The 19,624-nt window shown below is 34.7% G+C and overlaps 1 protein-coding gene across 3 annotated transcripts in view; it reads left to right on the top strand.

Annotated features, from left to right (window-relative positions):
- Nucleotides 1-206: 206 nt before the first annotated feature.
- LOC127801380 (DNA damage-binding protein 1-like) overlaps nt 207-19,624 on the top strand; it is a 166,575-nt gene continuing 147,157 nt past the window's right edge. Inside the window, exon 1 of one of the 3 annotated variants that reach the window (XM_052336451.1) lies at nt 207-224. The gene's annotated coding sequence lies outside the window, so the exon portion shown is untranslated. Of the gene's footprint in view, nt 225-2,441; nt 2,511-19,624 lie in introns of those variants that run through there. The other 2 variants (XM_052336450.1, XM_052336452.1) reach the window with 2 other exon arrangements.

Here is a 19,624-nt window from a genome sequence, read left to right as displayed (position 1 = left end):
TCTAGTTTTATTATTGGGTATTGTTTACGCAATTACAATTGCCCTTTAATTTCAAGCCATTCGTACTTGATTATGATCTCATCCTAAGAAATTGTGACCTGTTTCTTTTATTATTTTTTTTGTAGCTCAGCTTCACTAACGCTTCAGGCGTGGTTATTTTCTTCTACTAGGGAAAGGGTTGTGCTCGGTAGAGGAAGAACGTGTTGATTCACGCCATCCACCAGGTTAGATCAAGTCTTTTTTGCACGTTTAACAATCTATCCACACATATTATGTTATCTGAAAATATGATTGCTGAAAATATGAAAAAGTGAATGCATAAGCGGATTAGGAAATATGATTGCTGCAAACCAGTGATGGAACTCGATTGTGCAAGTAGATGATACTCAACTGCTAAGGTTTGAATAGTTGTAAAACCACTTCATTTTTGTTAATCTTCTTTTACGTATTTTAGCATTTCAATATTATTGAATTGTTGATGGAGTACTTATGTTTCATCATTACTTACTGTCATTGATTTTTTTATCAAGTGCACAATTTTTATGTACGGAATTTTTAACGCTATATTGACTGTAAGATGGTTTTCTCAGGTGAACTACAAGAATTCACGCTCTTATGAGAAAGTTGATGAGACGCTAAAGCTTATTCTTAAACAGGTTGTGAGTTCCATTATGCATTACTCTCCCTTTCTTCCCCGTTTTTAGAGCAATATATTTTTTGGCCGGATAGACTATTTTATAAGGAGCTTTGGGTCATTTTTGAATTTTATCCAGTTTTGACATTTAGTTCAATTTGATCATCAAATTTAAACTTTGATTTCAATTTTATCCCTAAGCGGACAGACGAGAGCCCCAACATACGTGGTGCTTAGGTGGCGTGCTGATGTGTCCTTTGTCGGACACATCAGTAAAAGAAATCCATCATCTTCAACCCTCAGGCCACTAGGTTTTACATCCTAAACAGTTGCCGCCGCCTTCCTTCATCGTTGGTCGCCTTTTTGTCTCTCATCGCCGATAACCCGAGGCCTCAACCCTGTGGTCACCCCACGCGAGCCATGTCAAGCACGAAGCTGTTCGGCCATGGGAGTGACCAGAGGTCCTCGGCCATGGCGTCGATGGCCATTGCAATGCCGAGATTCGACCCGTGGCTGAGAAGACTCGCGTCAATCGGTCGACCAAAATGATAACCCACGTCGGCGAGCCATCGACCAAAAGGGGAGACGAACCCTCAGTCAGGGCAGTCACGGTGAACCTCAATTTTGGAGAAAATCGTCGACGATGGCGGAAGCAAGGCCCACTTGATCGACGGCAATAGACCCATGGCCCTTGTCTTCTTCTCAACATCTATCTCGCCATGGTCATTTTTTCGCCTTGACCTGCGATATTCTCCCCTCTCTCTTCTTTTCCCAATCGGCTGCCTATGTGGCTGCCATTAATGGAAGCAAGCCACCAGCGATGAAGAATGAGAAAGAAGGAGGCGGCTAGGGGCAGGGAAAAGGCCAAAACGGCTACGACGGCAGCTGCGACAGCGCAAGGTGGAAGGCAAAACACTTGGTGATTTGGGAAAGAAGATGGGTTTTGACCCATTACATGTTCGGTCGACCCACTGGGTCGGATTTGGATCAAAGTCGACCATGGAATTGTTTGCCTATTGTGTCCATTATTTGACACAACAACACGCCGCGTCTGCAGGGCCACAGGCCAGTCCGCTTTAAGAGAAAATTAAAACAAATGTCAAAACTGGATAATAGTGAAAAAAGACCTTAAGTTCAGTATAAAATTGTTTATTTGACCATATTTTTATGATGTTTTCGACTGCAGGAAGTAGTTGGATTGTTCTTTGGAGGTTTACATGCAGGTTCAACGCTTTTAGTTATCACTGTCGTGATCTTTTACCTTTTACCCCCTTTTTATTCCTTTTCTTTTTTATTTTTTTTTATGTCTTGCTATTTCAATTATGATGTTAAAATAGTCGTTCCTTTTTAAACTAATTGGGTCGTGATAGCTTTTTACCTCAATGGGCAGGTTCTCAGGACTGAATGCTTGAGAAATAGGAGAGCTCGTATCCTACACAGAGAAGTAGCTCTTCGTTGTTACTTCCTCAATGACCCAGGTATTGTATTTCTTGACAAAATCTTCTACAACTATTTTTCTTTTTAGCGTTATCCACGTAAAATATTTTCACTGGATTTTGGTGGATTGTACTTATTTGTCGAGGGTGGATCAAATGATTTTTTGATGGAAAAACCCTTTGGGTTTTCTTGGTGCCTAACGTCTGGCTTTATTATTGGGTTACGTTTAGGCAATTGCAATTGCCCTTTAATTTCAAGCCATTTGTACTTGATTATGATCTCATCCTAAGAAATTGTGACCTGTTTCTTTTTTTTGTTTGTTTTTTTTCTTTTTTTGCAGCTCAGCTTCATTTACACTTCAGGCGTGGTTATTTTCTTCTACTAGGGAAAGGGTTGTGCTCGGTTGAGGAAGAACGTGTTTATTCACGCCATCCACCAGGTTAGATCAAGGCTTTCTTGCACGTTTAACAATCTATCCACACACAGTATGCTATCTGAAAATACACAGAATATGAAAAAGTGAATGCATAAGCGAATTAGGAAATATGATTACTGCAAACCAGTGATGGAACTCGATTGTGGAAGTAGATGATGCTCAACTACTAAGGTTTGAATAGTTGTAAAACCACTTCATTTTGTTAATCTTCTTTTATGTATTTGAGCATTTCAATATTCTTGAATTGTTGATGGTGTACTTATGTTTCATCATTACTTACCGTCATTGATTTTTTTAATCAAGTGCACAATTTTTATGTACCGAATTTTTGGCGCTATATTGACTGTAAGATGTTTTGCTCAGGTGAAGTACGAGATTTCACGCTCTTATGAGAAAGTTGATGAGACGCTAAAGCTTATTCTTAAAGAGGTTGTGAGTTCCATTATGCATTACTCTCCCTCTCTTCCCCCTTTTTGGTGCAATATGTTTTCTGGCGGAATAGTCTATTTTATCCCGAGCTTAGGGTCATTTTTGAATTTTATCCAGTTTTGACATTTAGTTCAATTTGATCATCAAATTTAAACTTTGATTTCAATTTTATCCCTAAGCGGACATTAAAAAAAAATGCAACAACTACAAATAACTAATGCATTTAAACATTTTTCATGTGATGGTTTTTCACAGCGGCTAAAGTTTTTTCCATGTATTTGTTAAATTTTACTTTTGGTTGGTAACTTGATGTTTTCTTTTGTTAAAGAATTTTGTTGGACTGTAAAGGCTAACTACTTTCTCATATTTTAGGTATTGTTTAAATTTCTCATATTTGGGCATGTTTTTCATTTTCAATTTGCCTTTTTTAACCACTAAAATTCTTGCTTTCATTTCTACTTATATATTTAAAGGATCATCTTGAAGTCATTTTAAGTATTTTAGCCAATGTCTTGGTTATCATTTCGAGTATTTTTGCTATATTATCATTTCAAGGAGTTTTAAGATTCTTCATTGTTTCGCTTCACTTTTGCATTTTCTCAGTGACAACAGAAACCACTCTTTTTAAGAATGTTAATTTTGTATGCTCATTTCAGAAAGGGGTTTGATTCTTGAACTTCGCAATCATATCTTTGTCTGTGTTTTTTTATAATTTCAATAAGTAATGCATTTTTCATTGTTTATTGATATGGATAATGCTGGTTTACTTTTTCTTGCTCATCCTTATTTTTTATTGTTTTAGATGTGTTGGTTTATTATTTACTTTTTAATTTGCCTTATTGGTGTTGACTTGATGTTTCCTTTCTCTAAAGCATGGCAATTGATTTCAAGGATTGAATTATAGACATCAATGAATGACTATTGAATATACTGTCTCTGAAGGACTCTAGAATATATTTTAAGAGTAAAGTATTTTGATTATTCTGTAGAAAATTAACGGTAAGGAGATTAATGATAAGGAAATTAATGACCTAGAACTTGCAATACCTAGTATCCTAAATTTACTTTTTTTTGTAGGCTCTATTAAGTAAGTCATCGTTAAGTTTAGGTTCTTCATTAGTACTAGTAGCAACCTTGCCATTAAAATTTAATTTTAGTAATAATTCCTGCATACTTGATTCCATTTGTAACTTTGTGGTTATTTGAGCTGATGGCACACATATCGGTCTTACCCACATGTTCATGCTTAGTTGCCTATTGTTGAGGCCTAGTAGTAGTAAACCAACTCTCTATGGGGCAGAAGCATGTTGACAAGATTGTATCAAGTATCTAATATGCATGGTTAATTCCAACTTTCTGGTCTGACTATGTTGATTATTTTGTTAATATTAAGAACGAGAAGAATTAACTTATGATTTAATGGACTTTTTTAAAGTCACAATAAATGGTCTGACTAGATATCTTTGTGAATATATGTTTCAATACGAATCTTTATTTCCAAAATATCTAAGTACTTGCAATGACTGTTCGGTTTACACACTTAAATCACCTTCCCATCTCCTTTAGCCTATCCCTTCTGCCTGAACTTGGTTATTTTCTTGGTTCTACTTATTAACCAATGCGACCTATGGTGTTTAGCAAAGGATTCATACTGATTGGCGCTTGAACTTATAGTGGTTGAATTTCCAATTTATCTTGTAGCTGTACCCTAATCAATAATAGAGCATGGTGAAGGGGAAGCTTAATGTGGGGGGTGCTTTATTTTTCTCTTCCCCATTTGTCTCCCACCTGTACTCTTGATTTCCCATATTTCAGTTAGCTGAAACCTTTTCATGCTTAGAATGCCTCTTGATTGTGTTTATCCACAAACCTTATTTGGTACTTCTATAAGCCTTGCACCTCTATTGAGTAATGCCTGAGTCCGACCCAAATTGAGCAAGGGCAGACTTGTTTCATAGCTTTCAACTGAGCGACAATGCATATTTCCGAGGCTTCAAGGAATGTTTCTTCCATGTTTATTGGCATTGGTTTCATGTTTTCTACATCATGGATTACACGTGTAATTTTTAAATCATTTATGATGAAACGGTGAACTTTTTTTTATGCAATCCAAATTTAACATTCTCATCTTGTTTTTTACTATTTATTTTCAGTGCTGGCTTTGGTGGTTGTCCCTCCCAGCCATTTCCATCACTGTTCGCTGTTTGGGAGCATTCTTTGTGAAATTTCTCACAAGAGACAGGCTACAGCATCTCTAGCTTCCTCGATTGCGTAGGTTTGGTGGTATTATTGCATTTTAGTTTCCTAAATGCTGAATTTCTCCATAAAATAACTGTATGTTGTTAAGTGTTTCCATTATCGGGCATGAAACCAAGTTGATTATCTCATTCAATAATGTTATGTTGACTAGTCTGGCAGTTACCCATTGCAAAACCATATTATATCTAACAATTAAACAACTTTATGTTATTCCATCTTTCAATTAGAAGCATGAACCAAAAAGGGTTCACAGAGTACAAGTTATTAGGTATTTCATCTCTATGTTTTCCTAGTGTAGAAGGAAATAATGTTGATTAATTTTGTTATGTGTATTTCTCTTTATGTTGTGTCACGGTTGTGTTTGTTGTAAGCTGTTATGGTATTATATTAGTTGTCTGTTGTGCTATTATATTAGTTGTTGGTTGGTTAGACAGTTATAACTTGCTGTTGCAAGTTGCAAAGTTTGTTATTAAGACCTGCATTTCTGTAATTCTGATCATTCAGTAAAGTTCTTTCAGCAAAAACGTTTCCCTCTTCTCTCTTTTCTCGTGTTTTCTTTCCGTTAGCGCCTTGAAGCTCTTGCTTCACCTAGAGTATCCTGAAGAATGTGCATTGTGACGAAACCTATTAGGAATCTGGATCGAGCACAATCAAACATAGAAATCAAGAGAAAAATAGGAACACTGAATTTTTAACGTGGTTGGGCAATTGCCTACATCCACGATTCAACATTAATGCGATAATCCATTAAACATAGTTTTGGAGAGGAAAGTTACAAGATCCATAAAGTAGTTTTTGGTTTGAGATAACTAAAAATTGTAGAATAGCCCTGGTTTATGGCAAACTGAAATATCCATCATAATCCCAACAAATCTAGGTAATTGTCTGTGAAACACCTGGAACACATCCTCTCGATAACTGGTTAGTAAAATTTTGAAAACACAAATATTCTAGAGGGATGATCTAATTAATAATTGAACCAGGGATATTTATCTATAGGCTACAATTCTAATTAGACTAGGCCTCGAATAGCTCTCCTACTCAAAATTAGAGCTTACATTATAGACTTTATATTTATCAAAACATAATTTGAGGAGTTATCCCAACAATTATCTTCTCAACAAAAAATTCTGAAAACTCTCAATGTGCATTTTTAATTCCTTATTGGTATGAATCTGTTGGTTTATTTTGTTGATGTCCGGTGTCTCAAGCACGCCAAAATAGTACAATCCTTCCCTTTCCTCAACACATCCAATCATCATTCTCGAGGCCTGATCCTGAAATAATCAGTTTGTTGGGGGGGGGGGGGGGGGAAATGTAACTTTGCAATTCAGGTCTTGAGAAATCTTGGTGATAGATACCAAGTTTGTAGACAGTTTGGGAACATGAAGGACATTTTTAAGGGTGAGATTTGGACCGAGTCTTATATCTCCTATTCTAGCTATAGTGGTCAGAGAGCCATTTGTAGTAGCTATTTTCCTAATTACTAAGACAAGGAGTATAAGTGTTGAAATTATAAGAGGCATGGGTCATGATATGTGGTTCTGGAGTTAATAATCCATGAATGTCTAAACACTTTTTCTGAGGCAGTTAAACAGAGTGAGAGGTGGGAGATATACCTGAATGTACCAATGAACAAGTACCTGATGGTTTCTTAAGAGCTGCCAAAAAATTCCTCAACTTCTCAACCTCCTCTTTATTGAGATTTGTTTTGAGTCCAAACCTTTCTCCGCTTCTTGCTGTGCGATCACCTGGTATGCTTGCCCTTTGTAAGGCTTATTCTGTCCTCCTTTGGTTCCCCACTCTTTACTGGGTGGTTTTGCATTCAATTTCCAGCATTTCTTCAGGGTATGCCTCGATTTGTTACAATAGGTACACCATAGTGTCCCCATCTTCCCCACTTGCTGTTTTGGATTCAGCCTTCCAGTTTTCTCTTGGTCCTCAGGTTGTAGTTTTTGTCAGCATTGTCGATGTCTCCAGTGATTTCGTCTCCAACATCACTTCTCTTCTACTTTCTTCTGCCAAAGATAATTAAAACTACTTCATTGAGATTGGGGAGATCATATTTACCTAAGATCTGGATTCTTACAGGATCAAAATCTGCATTCAGTCCTGCTAAAAAATTATATGTGCAATCCTTTTCGATGAATGCCGTCAGCAATGCAGCATCCTTACTATCCTTCATCTTTATCGCCCGATATTGATCCATTTCCTGCCACAGCCCCTTCAGCAAGTTTACATATTCAGCGAGTCTTTTCTCCTTGCTTTGTTGACATAGTTTTGATCCGCAACTCATAGACTTGGGCTGCATCCTTGACTTTTGGAATAAGTTTGTCGGATGGACTCCCAGACCTCCCTTGCAGTCGGTAGGAACATACACGTGTCACTTATTTCTGGTGGCATAGAACTCCAGAGCCAAGCCATAATCATCGAATCCTGCTCATCCCATGAGATAAAACTAGGATCTCCTTCCTCGGGACCAGTTCCAATTATATGGTTGAGTTTGCCTTTGCCCTTTAAAATGGTTTTGATCAGCTGTGACCATTTTAGATGGTTCTTCCCAGTGAGCCAGTATGCAGCACTGATTTGTTGCAGTTCATCGGAGACTGGGTTTGCCGGTACTCCTCCGATGCAGTGAGAGAGAACTTTGGCAGAGGTTGTTGACGTCCTTTTGGGCTGCTAAAAAATTTAGGGCAACTAGTGCTAGGGGTGATAAGTCTAGAAAACTGAACAAAAATGAAAGGCTGGAGATTAGGAGGATAAATGGCAATGAAGGCCGCCCACAGAGAGTTCCCTAAAGCTCTGATACTATGTTAGAAATTAGGGAGAAGGCTTGATGACTTTATTCATTCTGTCCATAATTTTATATATATAGAAACTTAGCTAATCTATCATAGGAAACTCTCAATTTAGGAATTTCCTCTAATGGAGACAATCTCTAATTGATTTACAGAACCTACCAAATCTGTACACCTAACCTTCTAATTATGTATTAGGAAATAATTCAAAAAAGATAGCTTGATTGACAGCCCTTAAAATCTTCCATCACTCTTTATGATCTCCACCAAGTTGTTTCCCCTATATTGCTTTAGCATATTGAATTTCTTTTAGGGGCCCAAATCAACTCTTTAATGTCCTATTTTTCATGCAAAACTACTGGTGTTAAATTCTTCATGCAAGTACGTGAGGAGATCTTAAACTGATACAATCTTTAGAGTGTGGGATATATAAACTTTTTCTTATGTTGGTAAAGTCAGGTTTATGTATAATATTTTGCTTTTTTGCTTACAACTTCCTGATCATGCAACAGAACCACATTTGTGGCCCTGCAGGCAATTATTTAATATTCCTTCTAACTGGGATATGTTTGTGTGTGTATATATTTGCCATACCCTTTCCTTTCTGTTCCTTAAGACCTCCTTATGTAGATTACTTTTCCTAGTTTATGCACAGTTGGTTTGACAGGGAATGGAGAGAACGTATGCTGTTACTGTTGAAAATATTGAATGTGCATACTTTGATCAAGTTGAAAAACTTTCTGGTTTTGGATTACATAACAGGGAAAGTATTGCTCAACTGGTGTGGGCTTTCTTCAACTATTGGGCTTATTGCCACTAAGGTGAGTATACGCTCTATACCTTGGCACTGGTGTTAATTTCTGAAAATATGACAAATGTAAATTCATAGAATAATTTATAATATAATGCCAGAAGGAATTAGCTTTATAAAGCCATTTAACTAACATTGTCAAGGGGCGGTTTTCATTGAATAAGTAATAAATAGAATTGTTTTGGTTTCCCCTTTGTTTCACTTTCATCAAATAATGGTTTTTTTGTTTTGGATATTTATTATTAGGATTTTTAAATCTTATTTCATTAGGATAGTTCATAATCATCATCACAAGCCTTAACCCCACATTGGGTTTCTACATGAATCCTTGCTGTCCTTTCATCTATGCACATGGTCCTCATTAGGATAATTACAATTTTTTATATGTTTACAACCCTCCCTCGACCACATGGTCTTCTTGATGTATTAGGAAATATGATTGTGTTAATGGATTGAAAAATTAAATTTTGGAATAGCTTTGAGCTCATTCTCTCTCCTCTTCTTCTTCTCTGCTTCATTCTTCTTCTGTCTATTCTCTTCTTCTCCTTTCCCCTTTTCCAAAGGCTGTGTATGCTAAATGACTCTCTCCACCAACTTTTGCAAAGCAGAGAGAGGCCTGGGCAATGACAATGGGGACATCCATAATATTCAACCAGAGTAGGTTGCTTTGGTGTTTAAAGGGGATTAAGGTGACCGGCCATCTTTATACATATATATATATATAGGCAGCCAGTCATGTTCATGGTGGCAGGAAATTTGATGCTTTAGTTGCAGCAGTGCGGCATAGATAGGCATTGAGAACATCTCAATTTTAACCTTTGCTTTGCTGTCAATTTTAACCTTGGTGTTAACATCTCACTTGAAATATGTACTGTTGTGATACATGGAACAAGAACAAGATAGAATTTGTGCATGCATATAGATTATTAATGAGATAGAACTCACGCCGGGGCATGAGCTGAATTTATTAATTTAGCCTTCTAACAACACCCACACCCACACCCACTCTTTGTGTTTTTTTGTTTGACTACTACTCTATTTGGTCTTGCATACAGATAGATCTACAACAAGCAGGCAAAAGACTAGACTATATGCACAGAGGATCCATTTGAGATAAACTCATGATCTTGGACGAGTGGTGGACATAAAAGTCGTGAGTGAGGAATTCGAACGAGCAGCAGAAATCATGCAGAATGATCCTGATCCTTGTGTAAGGCTCTTCGAGCCATATGGTCATAGCTAATTTTGCCTGTTGGGCGCATTGTGATTGTATTTTCTATTTCTCTAGATACTTAGGGAGGGGTTGATCCAGCTTGTAAATTCCCTCTCCTCTTCTCTTTTATCAAGAACATTGATACATACATATATATATATAATATATATATGTTTGCAGTTTTGACTTAATTTTTTGTGTGTGAGAGAGAAGAGAGAGAGAGAGAGAGAGGGAGGGAGAGTATAATATTGCAGACTTAAAGCCCATTTGGATGAGTGTTTTTGTAATAACTATTTGGATGAGCTTATTTTTTAGGTAAATTATAATAACCATCCTAAGATTTAACTAATTGCAAAAGTACCTCTCATATTTGAAAAATAATAATAACCTCTCTTATTGTTAAACAAATAGGCAAAATAATCATTTTGCCTTTCATCATTTCTTTTTTTTTTCTCTCACTTTCCTTTCTTTCTTTTAAATTTAAAGAAAAAAAAAACTATCAATAATCACTTCGTCGTTGACCACCAAATTCAAATCCCTTGCATTTGGGCTGGAAATGGACAGAGATGAATTCGTCTAGGTTAGATCAAACTTAGATGAACTTTTGGGTTTACAATCCAAGCCAACTGCCCTTGTACTTGGGTTCGATTTAAGTCCATATGCAGAGGGTTCGTTAGGGTTTTAATCGCTAAAAATTGACAAGAAGAAGAAGAACAAGGGCTACATCATACCATATGTATGAGAGCAACGTGGTTAGTGATAGTAGTTGTATAAACGGCAGTGAGAGAAGAAGAAGAAGAAAAAAAAGACGAAGAAAAATAAGAGCTTGATGAAAGAGAACAGGGGTAACAATAGTCAACAATAATGGTGGTGATTGTTCAATGGCTAAAGAAAGGAAAGAGTAATAGAAAGCACCAAAAGAAAACAATTAATATGTAGAAATAGTGGTGAGAGAAAGATTTGAAAAAAAAAATTTAAATATAAGGTATTTTAATTATTTAGAAATATTTAATTATGCTTAACTAATAGTAAAAGAAAATTACAATATAACATTAAACCTTACACTTACTATATTTTCTCAAACAACAAATGTAGATTTTGTATTTTAAACCTCGGACGTACCATATCTAATTTTCTTTTTCTTTAAATTCTTGTGTAATTTTAGAAGAAAATATAGAGAGAATGAAGGGTATTTTGCAAATTTCTACAAAATTAACTATCATTACTTATAGTTTATATGTTGCATGAGAGTTAATCTAATAGAAGATCAGTGATATTTTTGAAAACACAAGTAGTCAATGTTTTATAGTCAAATCTCAAGAGGGTGGTGTGTGAAATTTATTCTTAATGAATTAGAAATAGACTTCTTTTATTTTTTAATTTTAAAAATATATTTTATAATAGAAAATATATGTAGTTCTAAAAATCTAAAATATAAACTAAAATTGTATATAAACATCTTTCCAATCACTGCATTTTTCACCTTACAATCAAATAATTTCAATTAAACTTTTAAAAATACCCAAAACACTTTCCAAAATTATGCGACCTTTTTTTCCTATTGAATCTAGTGAGATGTTAGGTTTCGATCGATGAACTTAACATCTATCAAAATTTTAATAAATAATATATATTCAAAATTTTATATTGTATATACTTTTTTGAAACTTGAAATTTTTAGTTCATTTTTTGTAATTAGAAATAAAAAATTATATTTTTTTAGAATATATATATGTAGTTTATATAAATATGTTAAAGTATTTATAAATATATATTTTAAAAAACATTTTTTGTATTGTAAGAATTTGTTTAGAGAAAGGAGAAATGAGAGAGGCGAGGAGCAAAATAGTACTTTTCCCTCATTGGTCAGTGAGATTATTGTCATTTCTCAAAATATAGTACCACCACGTATAATTTCGCCTAACTTTAGAGAAGATTGGTGGAATTCTCTATTTTTTTAATTATTTATAAACACATGAAAATTAAAATATATACATGTATTTGTAAAGGTAAAATTCTTTTACATCAATTTGGGACATTTGTTCAGATACCTCATGTTGTGAATTACTTTAAGATATTTTAATAAGGATGATGCCTTAAAGGTTTTACTCGAGGAATAACTGTGAGGACGAAGCCCTACCATTCTCATGGTATCCTATCCCACTAACACCACCTGATCTTAAATTCAGATGTAATCAATAATGGAGGTACAAGGGCAGATCCAATGGAGGGTTGGACTGGGTTTCAACCCGTGTTAGTCTCAACCCAGATATCAATATATATATATATATGTATGCATCATAAATCTTTTCTTACCATTTTCATTTCTTTGCCCTCTACCCACCCTCACAGCCCACTGCCCACCTATTCCTTGGACCCGCCCTTGTGGAGGTAAGTTGTGTTTGTTCTTTAGTCATATGGACATATATATATATATATATGTTTGCAGTTTTGACTTAATTTTGTGTGTGTGTGTGTGTGAGAGAGAGAGAGAGAGAGAGAGAGAGAGAGAGAGAGATTGAAGGAGGGAGAGTTTATAGTATTGTAGACTTAAAGCCCATTTGGTAAGTTGCGTTTTACGAGGCACTTAACAGTCACAATGATCCATTCTTCTACAAGCTTTTAATTTCTTCTCTCAGTTTGATAACGGTAAGGGAATCTTGTTTCTAAGAAAAAATAATACTAAAAGGGGAATCAAGCTAATATGTGATTTATGCTTATGAGAAGAAAAAAAAAGAAATCAAAGTCAACTGCAGCTTGAAGAAGTCTGTCTTTTATCTAATATTTTTTAAAATTTTTTTGATTTAGCATTCTAATATAATTTTTACCAAACCATTGACTCTCTTCTTAGTCCAAATCAGTTGGTTCAATCAAGACTTGACAATTCTTTTAGCTATAAGTTAGTTTTGCTCGGCCAGCTTCGAAATGGCATTTGATTATAGTTTGATAAAAAAAATTTTTTTTTTATTTTAATTAAAAAAATTTAAAAACAAGGGTAAATTTCATACACAATTTTGGTTAAAAAGTAGTAGCCATCTTCTCTTCTAAAAATATAGCTAAATCTCCTTCTATGTAACAGCTAGTTATTTGAAGATGTCTATATATAAAGAGTGAGTATGAAAGGCTTCAAAGCAGAGAAGAAAAAATTATTAATAGAGCATTCAAATAAAAGTGTATGAAGGCTAATGGTTCTTGCTTAGACAATTGATTATATGTTGGTTCTAGTTCCAATTAAAATGTAGTGTTGATTCTCCCTAGTGATTCTTGCTAGTATTGATTCTAGCTCCAATTATATTTGCTCTGGTTGTATGTTGGTTCCTTTTTTTTTGAAATAGTATTTCAACTAATGTTTAAATTTCCTATAATTGGGCATGTTTTTTATTTTTTGATTTGTTTTTAACAACTAAAATTCTTATTTTCACTTTTGTTTATATTTAAAGTATCATCTTGGAGTCATTTTGAGTATTTTAGCCAAATGGTCTTGGTTCAATCTTCAACAGGTTCACTCTATTATCATTTCAAGGAGTTTTAAGAAACTTCATTATTTTGTTTATATTTATTGTTAAAATTTGATTTTTAAGATATTAAAAAATTGGTAAAATTTTAGCGAAATAAATTCCATCAACTTTTTAGCAACTCATTTCTTCTATCAATTTAAAAGAATTATACAAAAAACAAGGTTGAATAAATTTCAAAACAATAATGCACAAAAGGAAATGTCTCTGTCTCTCTTTCTGTCTTCTGGTTTCTCTCCTTCATGAGCAAGGGCTTCTAAACCCCATTGAAAATTAATATTAATTATTTAACAAATTTTAACATTTATTAATTGGAAATCAGTATTAAGGCATCGTTGAATCTATAACCTAAAGGTTTATAGAAAAAGTATTAGGTAGATTACATTATTAATTCTTGAATTTATATTTTATAATAAATTGGTTATTGTATTTTAATTTTTATCACCACAATTATTAAATTTTAATTTTTACTACAATTTCATATCTCTTTAATTTTTTTTTATCAAATTTTGTTAATGAAGACTGGCATGATTTATATTAGTACAAACTTAAAAATCACTTGGAAAACCATCAGACAAGTATGACTACTTTGTTAAGTACACTTCTATTTCAAAAAGAAATGTTCCCATCATCACCTCTGGTTGGGAAGATGATGATGATCCTTTGCCATCTCCATCTCCACACCTTATTCATGTTTCACAAGCAACCCAGAAATGGATCCCAAAGCAATCTTCTGTTCTAGTACTACCTTTAGTCTCTCCTATTGTGGCTATGATCCAAACACATGCAGTTACCAAGTTTCAAAAATACGGCAAAGAGTTTCCTCCCTTAAAACCAAGAGAATACCTCCAAAAAAACATCTCTTATGTTTGGAAGGTCAAAAATCATTCCAAACATAAAACGTTCGGATGGCACTCTAACTATTGCCTCTTTTGTAGAACAAGTTCTTAATTAGTAGTCTGATAATGTTATAACTTAGAATAAACTTTTGCAAAATATAGCCAGGACTCAAACTCGACATGAAGAAAAGGTTGATAGATCTTGCCTGTTGTTCTCACCTCTTAATAGCAAATGGAAAATAGAATGGCAGACCTTCAAAAGCAAATACAAGTTTTTAAATTGGTTATTATATTTTAATTTTTATCACTACAATTATTAAATTTTAATTTTTATTATAATTCAATCTTTCTTTTATTTTTTTATCAAATTTTACTAATGAAGACTAGCATGATTTACATTAGTATAAACTTAAGAATCACTTAATATCAAAAATTAATATAAACCCCATAATAAAGTCACCTTGATGTTTATATTAATGTATACTATATTAATTTTTATTAGTAAAATTTGACCAAAAAAATTAAAAGATGTTCTAAATTGTAATAAAAAGTTAAAATTTAAAATTTAGTAGTTTGATGACAAAAATTAAAATATAATGACCAGGTTGTCGAAAAACGAACACAGTAATTTATTCAAAAATTACTCCACATTTAATTTTCTATTCAACTCCAAATTTTATTTTTATAAAAAAAAATTTTGGCAAAAGCTAAGGTGGTAATTGGTTATACATATGCGATAGTTGACGGTTATGAATGGTTATGAATGTGACAACTTTCTTTGGTTTTGTTTTACTATAAGACTCAAACTCGCATTTATTCAAAAATGATTGGGATGAAATTAACTCTATATATAGAAAAAATAAAAGTAATCAGAGGAAGTCTACCATTGTGATTTTAAATTATTTTCTAATTTTGAAATTAAATGAATTTTAAGAGAAACAATTTAATAACTTGGTTTTTATTTTTGAAACATAATAGAAAAATTTATCTCAACATGGTGTAGTATGAATAAGCAACTATATATTTTTTTACTGATTTAAATATTGTTGTGGGGTGCCCTAGGTAAATCTAAAAATCATAAAAATATTACGATAGATTCGGATGACCCCAAAGAGTCTCCCGAGGCGAGAGTCCCCCGGAGCCTCCGGGGAGTTTCCGGAACAGTCAAGCCTCAGCACTGCATAACCCGAAGACTTACTCGAATGTCTCCCGAGCCCAAATCACCCAGTAGCTCTGAAAAGTCTTCAAACCCACTCGGAGGATACTTATCGTGGCACATTCACCCGGAGATATCTACAGGCTCGCCGGCGTCACTAGATGCATCTTTCCTGGACAATCGGAAGACTCTCACCTGCATACCAGGCATTACGTGGACCCCGCCATTAATTGATTATAAATAGCCGCTTATTCCATGACAAACAGACCTTTTTGAACCTTTAACTGCTTACACGCGCGCGCACACACACTCTTTTTCTCTCTCTTTGAAACCTTAGTCCTAAAGACTTAGACTTTGAACTACGACCCATCGGGAGACTACTCATTCGAAGACTCATATTGAACATATAACAGGCATACTTATACTCATATGTATCTCTACTTCAAGACATCAGTGTTTGACTTAAGCATCATAGGGCTCACGTAAGGAAGACCCCCGCGTGCCTTCTAATTGTCTTTGTGTTGCAGACCCCACCGGTGTCACATCCACGAAGACATATCGAACTCTTTTCGAGACCAGTCTCCCAAAGGCTCTTTGGGACCTTCCAAACTACAGTTCCCCCGAAGACTTTTCGTGGTGACAATTCCGAAGACTCTGAAAACCCATCCAGGAACTCTCGAAGCCTCGACTCTCCCAGACAGCGGATTGAGATCAGTCTCTATTGATCCCCTAGTGACATTTCTGACCCTGCTATTTTTTTGAGGGCTCTACATTGGATTTTTCCTAAGACAAATGAATTCAATTGTTGTATCCAGGCAATAACAAAAATTATTATCGAATGTGGATGAGAATTACATAAAAATAAATCTTTTTTTTACGGGATCGAGACCAGCCTCTATTGATCCACAAGTGGCATTTCTGACCCTGCTGTTTTTTCGAGGGCTCTGCATTAGATTTTTTTCCTAAGACAAATAAATTCAATTGTTGTATCCAGGAAATAAAAAAATTTATTATCGAATGTGGATGACAATTACATAAAAATAAATACTTTTTTTAACGGGGGCATAAAAGTAGATGTGATATTATAATTTTATAATTTTAATTTCAAAAAGATTAAAATAGAATAATAAAAATTTTAATTCTATAAAATACTCAATCTCTCAAATTATTAGATATTTTATGTTTCAAACCAGTAAAAATTACTATGATAACCGAATACTTAAATATCATAAAATTTGATAAATGAGTATGAGTTTTGTTATGATTTTATATAAAATAACAAAAAAAACGAACTTGATGCAGTTGTATTAGATCAAATTGATTCTTAGGAGTTTAAAAAATCGATAAAGTTTTAGTAGAATAAATTTCAACAACTTTTTATAAAAATCAATATTAATTATTTAATAAATTTTAATATTTATTAATTAGGAATCAATATTAAGGCATCATTGAATCTATAATCTAAAAATTTATATAAAAAGTATTAGGCAAATTACATTATTATATTATTAATTCTTAAATTATATATATTTTATAATAATAATAATAAATTGATTATTATATTTTTAAATTTTTATCAGTATTAAGACCAGACCACGGGCAACGGTCGTGGTGAGTGGCCAAATGAGAATAAAAGCGGTCCAAGCCCAGTTGCCGCTTCATTCCAATCGCAATCGCCACTTCGCAAGCAAGTTTCCTTCCTCTCTCTCTAACGGTTTGAAATCTTCGAGGATCCCAATTTGTTCAAATTGGCATATAGACAATGAGCGAGCGAGTGGAGTTTGGTTCCAGATCGAAGCGAAGCTTCAATTCGCTCTCTTCAAACCCTTCGAGTAACGGCAACAATACCCTAGGCATGTCTTGGGGTTTCGATTCTCGTTCTTCCTCCCGCTCCGATTTCGGCAGGTCCTCGAGGGCAATTTGTTCAAATTGACATATAGACAATGAGCGAGCGAGTGGAGTTTGGTTCCAGATCGAAGCGAAGCTTCAATTCCAATCGCAATCGCCACTTCGCAAGCAAGTTTCCTTCAATTCGCTCTCTTCAAACCCTTTGAGTAACGACAACAATACCCTAGGCATGCCTTGGGGTTCCGATTCTCGTTCTTCCTCCGGTTCGATTTCAGCAGGTCCTCTCTCTCTATCTCTCTCTCTCTCTCTCACTCTGTACTTTAATTGCAACAAGGGCAAATTTCTCTGTACTGAACCGGCGTCGAGCTTCGAGCTGTAAGTGTTGGTCCCTTGACACACACAATGGCCACTCAAGAGGGGGGGTGGTGAATTGAGTGATTAAAAACTTATTGAATTGAGTCTTTCCCTTTTAAAACTCTTGAGATTTTCTTATACACAAAATACATTTATTATAAATATATATGTTGTTTGGAAATGAGAGCAATATAAATACACAAACAACCACAATATAGACACAAGATATGTAGTGGTTCGGTGTATCCAACACCTACTCCACTCTCTCAAGGTCAAACCGACAATTGAGGTTCCACTAAAACCACCACTAGGTTTCCACACAAGAACACCTAGCAAACTTGTACACCCGAGGTTCCCCTTAGCTCACCCGGAAACTATTACAACACAATAATACACCTAGATTACTTGGGCTCTAGGATGCCACTCACAATCCATAATCTAATACAAATAAATCAATCTTATGTCCAACACACTGGGACTACAATGGATATCAATACAAGAACAATATACAAGGCAAAATGAAATGATACAAGTTACCAATAAGAAGAAAACTTCTTCTTTGCCTTGAGGCTCCAATGGATAGATCTTTGAAGGCTCCTTGGGCCTTGGATTGCTTTGATTGAGTGCTTGAGAGCTTGGGTGTGCTTTAGGAAGATAGGAAATGGTAGAGCATTTTCCTTCTTCAGATTTCTCCTCTTGATATTTATATTGGGACTCCTAAAACGACCTGCAACGGCTCCAAAAATCCGACCGTTGGAGTTTGGCAGTCGACTGCTCTAACTGACAGTCGACTCCGCGACACCCACAGTCGACTCTTGTGCTGACAGTCGACTCTCGCTCAACCCACAGTCGACTTTCTCACAGACAGTCGACTCCCTTTGGCCTACAGTCAACTCGACAGTCCACTGGCCAAACCCACTCTCGGCTACCTCAACTTTGCATAAACAATGCCGGCTATATCGACTGATGCACATCCACAGTCGACTGCCATTTTGACTTACAGTCGACTGTCCTCACCGAGGGTCGACTCTCAGTCCAGATTTTAGAAAAACAAGATTTTGCTTTGATAATACAATACATAACATAAATTCATTACAAGATATTTACATAAGTAAATGTCCACATTTTCTTTTATTTATATTTTATCTTCCATTTACTTTAATGCATAAATGTAAATAACAAAGTACCCCCATTTGGATTCAATAAAATATCTTAAAAATCAAAATCCAAATAGATAAGAAAGTAGATTTTGGGTTTTAGAACAAATTCCGGTTTTGACGATTTTAGCACTTCCAAAAACATACTTTCCATTACTTGAAAAATTCACTAAAAATCATTTTCACAATAAGAATACTAGCTATGAAAATACCGAGAGTTAGTTTTCAAAAGGAAAAACATTTTCTTATATGTTCCCTTATAGTGTGCTAATATTCTACTTAGAATCAAATAGCATTTCTGGTTCATTTTGATACACAAAATACTATAATACTTAACACATATCAAAAATCCATTAGGGGTTTTAAACATACTAAAAATAGCTTTACTAAATTATGTTTTGTTAAACATTAAAATACACAATAGGTTGATTGGAGCAACTTGGCTCAACAGTAAGAACTAACGTTTGGCGATTTGATCGTGGGGTCTTCTTCACGAGAGAATTCACATCCGATACGGAAGTTCCACACTCGCAAAATCGCTATTATTTCCAACATTTTTAGGCTTGCCTTATGGTGTTCATGATGGAAGGAGATTGAATGTGATACTCAATTGTGTTTGGTTTTAATCGGTTTCCTTTTCTGGCCATTTCATTTTGTAAAATCGCTATTATTTCTAGCAAATTCGCTATACACTTTTGCTTTGCAATCCTGAAAGAATTTAGCTGCGATTAAACATTT

The sequence above is a fragment of the Diospyros lotus genome, chromosome 5 (genome assembly GCF_014633365.1).
Source record: "Diospyros lotus cultivar Yz01 chromosome 5, ASM1463336v1, whole genome shotgun sequence".
Lineage (NCBI taxonomy): Eukaryota > Viridiplantae > Streptophyta > Magnoliopsida > Ericales > Ebenaceae > Diospyros > Diospyros lotus.
This window is presented reverse-complemented; position numbering and strand designations above follow the sequence as displayed.